The 7,340-nt window shown below is 43.6% G+C and overlaps 1 pseudogene; it reads right to left on the bottom strand.

The window, feature by feature from the left end:
• Positions 1–4,031: 4,031 nt before the first annotated feature.
• LOC124659317 lies at positions 4,032–5,403 on the bottom strand (annotated as a pseudogene).
• Positions 5,404–7,340: the final 1,937 nt, after the last annotated feature.

Consider the following 7,340-nt stretch of genomic DNA (forward strand, 5'->3'; position numbering starts at 1 on the left):
GCACCCAGTTTCCTGCCTTATTTACCCTGCATTCAGTAACTCGAAACACCACTAGTACCAGTGTGATTTCGCAAGACCGAAAACAATGGTCTCCAAGAGAGAGATACCAAGACCTACCGTGGTTTTTTTCAGTAGCAAGGGACACTCTAACATGCAATATTTTCACACCGGTGGATTCTTCAGCCTAATCTTGTTGGCTAGGGCCTCGTGACCAAGTGCATTATTCCTCACGCTGGATACAGCCAAGCAGCATAGCTAGTGATCCGAAAGGGGCAGCGGAACTAGAGCAATCTTGGAGCAGGCAGTAGAAAAAACATTTCAATCCGGAGTCCAAAACAAAAGGAGAGTTTCAGAGGTACAAAATGTAATGCTATATGATTTGTCGCTGGGATTGAACTTTGAGATGGTGCTCGACAATTTTAGACACCTGAAACACTAGTTGTCTACCAAGTTGCAGGTAATCTACAATTTTAGACTTGACACATGAAACACTAGTTGTCTACCAATTTTGAGATGGACAGATGGTGCTGACAATTTTACGCTCAACCCCCGAAACACTAGTCGTCTACCAAGTGAATGGATGATAACTGATTTTCTAGAAAGAAAGAAAGAAAGAAATAATACACTAGTGAACAAATGATGATCTCAATGGCACAATGCAAACTTAAAATTGCCACCATTTAGCTGAGGAAGGAGTTAACTTACCAAGATCCGAAGAACCAACCAAACCCAGGCACCCAAGAAACAGGACTATCAGGAAACCCACGGCCGCCAGGTGGAACCAGACCCCAGCCTCCAGGGTGCCATCTTGCAGAACCTCCCCATCCTAGCCCTCCAGGCCCATGCAAATCCATCTCGCAAAGCTAAACTGCTGTTGAATGGTGATCTATAGCTTCACAACTCAACCACAAACAGCAATCTGAAACTTAAGCTGCAGTGAAGAAGAATTTATACAGGCACAGTGAGAACTCGTAGTCGTGCATCTACCTGCTGTTCAACAGCTCTCACCCACTGGTCTATCTTTTCAACTATTGTTCTATGCTTACTGACATATTTAGCTTTCAACATTGAGTCTACTTCTAAAAGGAAAAAAAAAATGGTCTAACTGTAAGAGCACAACACCTCCCTTGCAAAAACATTTAAACATATGAATCTAACAAATCTATCAAGAATCAGAAACTACAAATTGTGTCCCATACTTTTATATGCAAAGCACAACTTAAGGTCTTTATAGAAGTTGTGCTACAAAATGTGTTTATCAAGTAGCGCCCAGAAATCCACCAATGAATAAAATACAAGACCAATTAGTACAACACGTGAGGCAGTCCTACAGACAACCAGTAAGCAAATATAATACATGTTTCATACTTAGAACAAGAGACATGGCAAAATAAACTGATATACAAAGAACAACAAGGCAAAGAATATGTTACATAAAAGATTCAGTTGCTGGAACACAATTCAGAAGTGGACAAAAATTGAGCCCACATTTTCTACTGCCAAAAGTAAGCAGCAAATTGCATTGCTAAGATGACAAGAGACGCACAAGTGCGCACACTGAGAAAATATAGCATCAATCAGAATAGACAGAGCAATAGGTTGATACAATGTTGTAATTAAGACACCAAAGTCAATTCTTCCATTGAAGAAAATACCATTAACTAACAATAGTAATGCGGTCTTGTCTCATTCTCGTAAACATCACAAATCCTACTATACAGAACAGAATTACATATGCAACTGGTAAACGTCTTGACAAATTTCCTTCAGAACCTTCATCCCTGATTACTAAGCCACGAAGGCGTGCGGTCGCTAAAGGATGGCCTGATGCCTGTTCGGCATCCGGTTCGATCGACAAACGGGAGATATCTTTTACTGCGGTTTCGTACCGTTTATTTACCCTGGTAAATGCATTGAGTCCTGAAACAACACTAGCACCAGGTCTGAAACCAATGGTCTCCAAGAGAGAGACGCTATCAGTAGCAAGGGACACTATCAGTATGCAATATCTCCACCCAGGTGGACTCCAATTTTTTTTACTAGGGCTTGTGACCAAATGCATTATTCCTCACAGTGGATACAACAGACAGCTCGGCAAGCTATCAGAAAGGGAGCAGCGGGCCGCCTGGGCCCAAATGCAAGAACGAACCAGAGCAATCTTGGAGCAGGCAGCAGCAGCGCAGGAGGTACAGACTACAGAGTGAGTCCCCTAAAAAAAGAGGTAAAGAGTGAGTTTTCACATGATTCCTTCTTGAGACAACCTGTTTCCAAGTCCCAACCCAGTGGTACTACATAGAAAATGAAAAATGGCTGGCAGTTACAGTGTTTGAACACGAACGCAATCTGGAACCTGAACCGGGAAAAGACAGACCTCTTCTCCTTACCAGTACAAGCTCTAATACCATAGCTTATGTTAAGATCGAATGTCACATGAAGCATTAGTGCCACAAAATGTTTGGCAGCTAAAGTGAAACGATAGACTTTTACCCTGGAGTTGGTTGATCTGTGAAATGCACGAACGAGGTACAAAATTAGAGTCATAAAATGTTTTGAGTAGTGTATACATGGTAACAAAAGAAACTCCCAACAACATGGCACATGCGGTGAGCAATCTCAAAAGGATACTATCTAAAAAACAAGAGAAACTCCTAGGATAAAATATCTTCGGAAAAGTGAGTTCTTCAGCAAGTATTTAACCCAGGAACTATAACCCAGTTGCATTATTAGTTGCTGTGGATGGCGACTGGCAGCTGGGAAAACAATCAGAAAGTGGGCAGCAGACTGCCTGGGCCTGGTGTCCAAAGAATGGGCCACAGCAATATTGAAGAAGAGGAGGTAGAAGCGGCAGAAGCTGCAGAAGAACCATTTTATTCAGAGTCTGAACAAAAGAGAGTTTCAGAGCTACACAACTAAATGACTAGTTTATGCTTCATTGCTTGGGAGTGAATTTTGAGATAGCGCTGATTGCTTTTAACACTTGACCCCTGAGCTACTAGTCATCTAGCAAGTGAAATGACTGATGTTGTAGACAGACGAATGATTTTTACAAAGGACAAGAAATGATACACTAACAGAACAAATTGATGACTTAATGGCACAATGCGAACATAAAATCTCTATCAGTTGGCTGAGGAAGGAGTCAACTTACCAGGATCCGAAGAAGCCACCGAACTCAGGCCCCCAGGAACCAAAGCTAACGAGAAACCCAGGGCCACCAGGTGGAACCAGACCCCACCCTCCAGGGCCCATCCCTGCAGGACCTCCCCAACCTGGTCCTCCTGGCCCCGCAGATCCATCCCGCAAAGCTAAACTGCTGCTAAACAAAATACTGAACTGCTGCTCAATAGTAACCTACAACTTCACAACTCAACCCCAAAGAACAAACTGGTACTTACGCTAGTTCGAGGTTTAGAAGAATTCATACAGGTATGGTGAGAACTAATAGCTAGCCGAGATGTACCTATTGTTAAATATCTCACTCACTGGCCTATCTTCCAATTACTGTTCTCTGCTTACTGGTGCATTACAAGGACATTCTGAACTCTCCAGACTTAGTCCAATTCTAAGATACTTTGTTTCACAGTATGATCTAATCAATACACTCTTAACAGAATACAATAAATCTAAAAGTACAACACCTACAGGAAAATATATAAAAGCATCTGACTCTACCGAACCATCTAGAAACAGCAACTACAAACCGTGTGCCAAACTACCTAAGTTTTCCACAGACCACCATTAAGCCAATCTAAAACCTGGTTCTTGGGTAGAACAATGACACAGCGCAGAATTAACAGAAACTAAGAAGAACAAGGCAAAGTATATATGTGCAAAGACTAAGTTGCTAGAATGAATCCAGAAATGGGCACAAATTAAGTAAACATTTTCTACTGCCAATAAGCACCACTTGGCATTGCTAAGTAATAGAACGGAAGAACTAGTGCAGACACAGACTAAACATAGCATCAAATACAATATATGGAGAACTAGGTTGATATATATGATATCCTAATTAAAATAGCAAGGTCAATTGTTCAATTCAATAAAATAAAGACACGAGACAGCTTAGTTAGGACATATTTCAAATGTGCACCATGATGCCTCGGTAATTTGAGCACTAATACATATCAGTAGCCCCTTCTGCCTTACAAGCATTGAATTTATGCAACCAGATAACAATGAGAGCTTCTTGACCATAACTCTATAGAACCAACAAAGAAGCTAGCGAGCTCGTTCTTGTCTTCTTGATGTTGCAGTCCTCAGATGAAAGGAGAACCATTCACAACATAACCCTCGAGTGTCGGAAAGAAGGCATGCGGAACAAGAGATTGTTTGAGGCGAAGTTGATTAGGCAACTGTAATACGCGATGGAAACTGGCAACCAAGCTTGCCATCCATGTCAATCTGAAGTAGCCACTTGCCAAATTTGACCAGCAGGAGCATATCGCCTTCCCAAGACGGGGCCACACTCCATTTACCATCGAACATTCCAAACTTTGCGGTGAGCTCTGGAGCCGGCAACTCAACCCGGTATTTGATGGCCCATGCCTCGCTCTCGTAGTCTTGCGTCATCCAGATATCAACCGCTGTCGCTGCATCGTTAAAGCTGGACATGCCGAGCATCCCATCCATCTCAAACAACTTAGCTTTGCCAGGAACAGCTGGAGCACGCATCTGTCGGAACGACTCAGTTTTGGTGCTGAATACTTTGATGATCATGTTGTCATGCTGCTCTACTTGCCAATGCAGGCTACCACGGAAGAACAGCACAGAAGAGGGTTCACATACCATGTCCTCCGCATGGGGGCAGCTTATGCGCCTCGGCGGGTGGTCGGAGCCCAATGTGAAGACGTAGTAGTATCCATCTTGATCGTCAGGTGCATAATGACTCGGCTTCTCGAGCAATAGTCTGTACTCGCCGGTAGGGCTATGAGGGTACATCCCCAAGAGCGCGAAGCGATCAAGCTGCCGCAGGCGAGCATACTGACGAGTTGCAGGGTTGCAGATAGAGTAGTCCGACAACTTCCTGTAGCTGCGGCAGAGGACAAGGAGGCCGTCGCAGGACGCCTCCAGAGAGAAGAAGGATCTGCCGAGCCGCGCGACGGACTGGAGCTGGTCGACGGCGGCGAGCCCTGCCCGGTGGTCGAAGGGGATGACGTCCAGGGAAACGCCGTGGTCGCTGAGAAGCTCGTAGCCACATAGGAGAGGGAGAGAGGGCTGGCGACCGTGGTGAGCGAGGAGGAAGTCGCGGGTGGAGGTGGCGCGGCGCCAGGCGGGGCACACGGCACGGCAGCGGAGGAGGGATTTGGGAGGCAGTCGCACGAGGATCTCCCATACCACGATCTCGTCCGGGAGGCCGGGGTGGAGAGCCGCCGCTTCTGCTGCAACTGCGGCCTCTGCCATGGTCGCCGGCCGTCCCAGGAGCAGAGCAAGAGGAGTGGTATTGGTGGTGTGTAGTGATGGCGGCGGCGGAGCTGTCAGCTGTGGAGAGTAGGTCAGTTACTGAGGGAACGCGTTTGGGCCATCTCCTTGAACGTGTTGGGCCTGGGCTTAGCTCGTCTGATGGAAGAATGGCTGTCAACCAGGGAGTTGTGCTCACTAGAGAAACAACAAAAGTCTCAACGAGTTAGATTGTGCCTCTTCCTTTTGAGGTATAGTTTTTGCCTCTGCTGTTGTACAATTCCTAGGTGGAATATTATAGATTAGATATATGTCATTGCAATTATTGTGTATTCTAGAAATACTATCACAATTTTTATCTTTTGAAATATGCCACGGCATTTTTAGAAAGCGTGAGGGTGATGTTTTTCAAAGAATCTTGAAAATTGTAGCGACATGTTTTGAAAGATGAAAATTTTAGTGTCATTTCTTGAATACGCAATAATTGCAATAACATATATCCAATTAACCCTTATAACAACTCTAAACGTACTTGGAACGGATTACTAGCTCTGGTGTGGGCTAGGCTTTGCCGAGATGAACTCGGTATGTGCTGCGCTAAACCTTCAGTGCGCTTTATTATACCCCATGAAGCATTCACACTTAAAATGGTTAGCCGATAAAGTGAAATAGCAGGAGATCATCCCAAACAATGCAATGGAAAGAGTTTTGTACAATGGAAGCACAAAAAAGTACTCCTAGAATTTTTAGGTTGCCATACTAGTCTTTTCTACAAGAATACAAAAATTCCATGGAAGGAGACAAATTAAACCTATAAGGATGAGCTAATTAGTGTTCACAAGACATGTCTAACGAGAGTCATGCGGAAATTCTAATTATAAGAGAGCTTTTCATTGATAAATTGACTTGCCATGCAACCAATTAAGTTAATAATTAGTTCTCTCACCGTCTTCTAAAAATCATATGCAGCCAGAAAGTCAACAAATAGTATGAAATCCTCCCTCTTCTTAAAATCATCTACAACAAAGGGTAGAGAAACAAGCAAACAATTTACTATCAAGAAGACCACAAGATAAAAATGTAAAACCAATTCTTCAAGTTAAGCAATGAGCATATATTGTTAACAATTGAGTACTAAGAAAAAGGACTAGACAAAAACAATAGAAACTCAATTCCTTAGCTCAATGAATTGAGGCATGATGCACCTTAGTTGTTAACAATTGAGTACTAGAACCAGTAGATATAAATAAAATCAAAATCAATTCCTCAGTCCAGAATATGCGGCAGATCAATCAAAAGTATTCCAAAAGCAGAGCAAACTGACTAGGTAACTTTAGCACCTAAACATGCAGTACTCACTTCAACATGAAAGGGGATTGAAAAAATGATCGATTTCATACAACCATATATCAGGAGAGTCACTGGCCATATATAGTTTTATACACATTAGTGCAAAAATCAAGAAACTAGCCGGCTTATATATTGCAGCTCATTAGGATACGACAACTAGGCCACTAAGAAGAACCACCTCAGTAAAAGCCGTCAGAGGAAAGGTGAAGCATTCACAGCATGAGGATCCTGAGGTGTCATGAAGAAGTTATGTGGAACAAGAGTTTGCTTGAGCCGATCGTCCGAAGCATAGATTTCCTGGCCATAACGATGGAAGCTATCAACCAGTTCGCCATCAGTGTTAACGTAAAACATCCACCCGTCATGACTGACCAGCAAGAGGACGTCTCCACCCACGGACACAACACTGCCATATGAATCGTCATCCCAGCACCCAACCTTCCCTCTGATTTCTTCGACCGGCAATTTGACGTTGTACTCGTGGACCCAAACCTCGTCTTCATAGTTCCGCAACACCCATATATCAAGAACTTCCATGGCATCGTTGTAGCCATAGAAGCCAAGCTTGCCATCCATCTCGAAGATACTTG

This window comes from Lolium rigidum, chromosome 6 (assembly GCF_022539505.1).
Source record: "Lolium rigidum isolate FL_2022 chromosome 6, APGP_CSIRO_Lrig_0.1, whole genome shotgun sequence".
Classification (NCBI taxonomy): Eukaryota; Viridiplantae; Streptophyta; class Magnoliopsida; order Poales; family Poaceae; genus Lolium; species Lolium rigidum.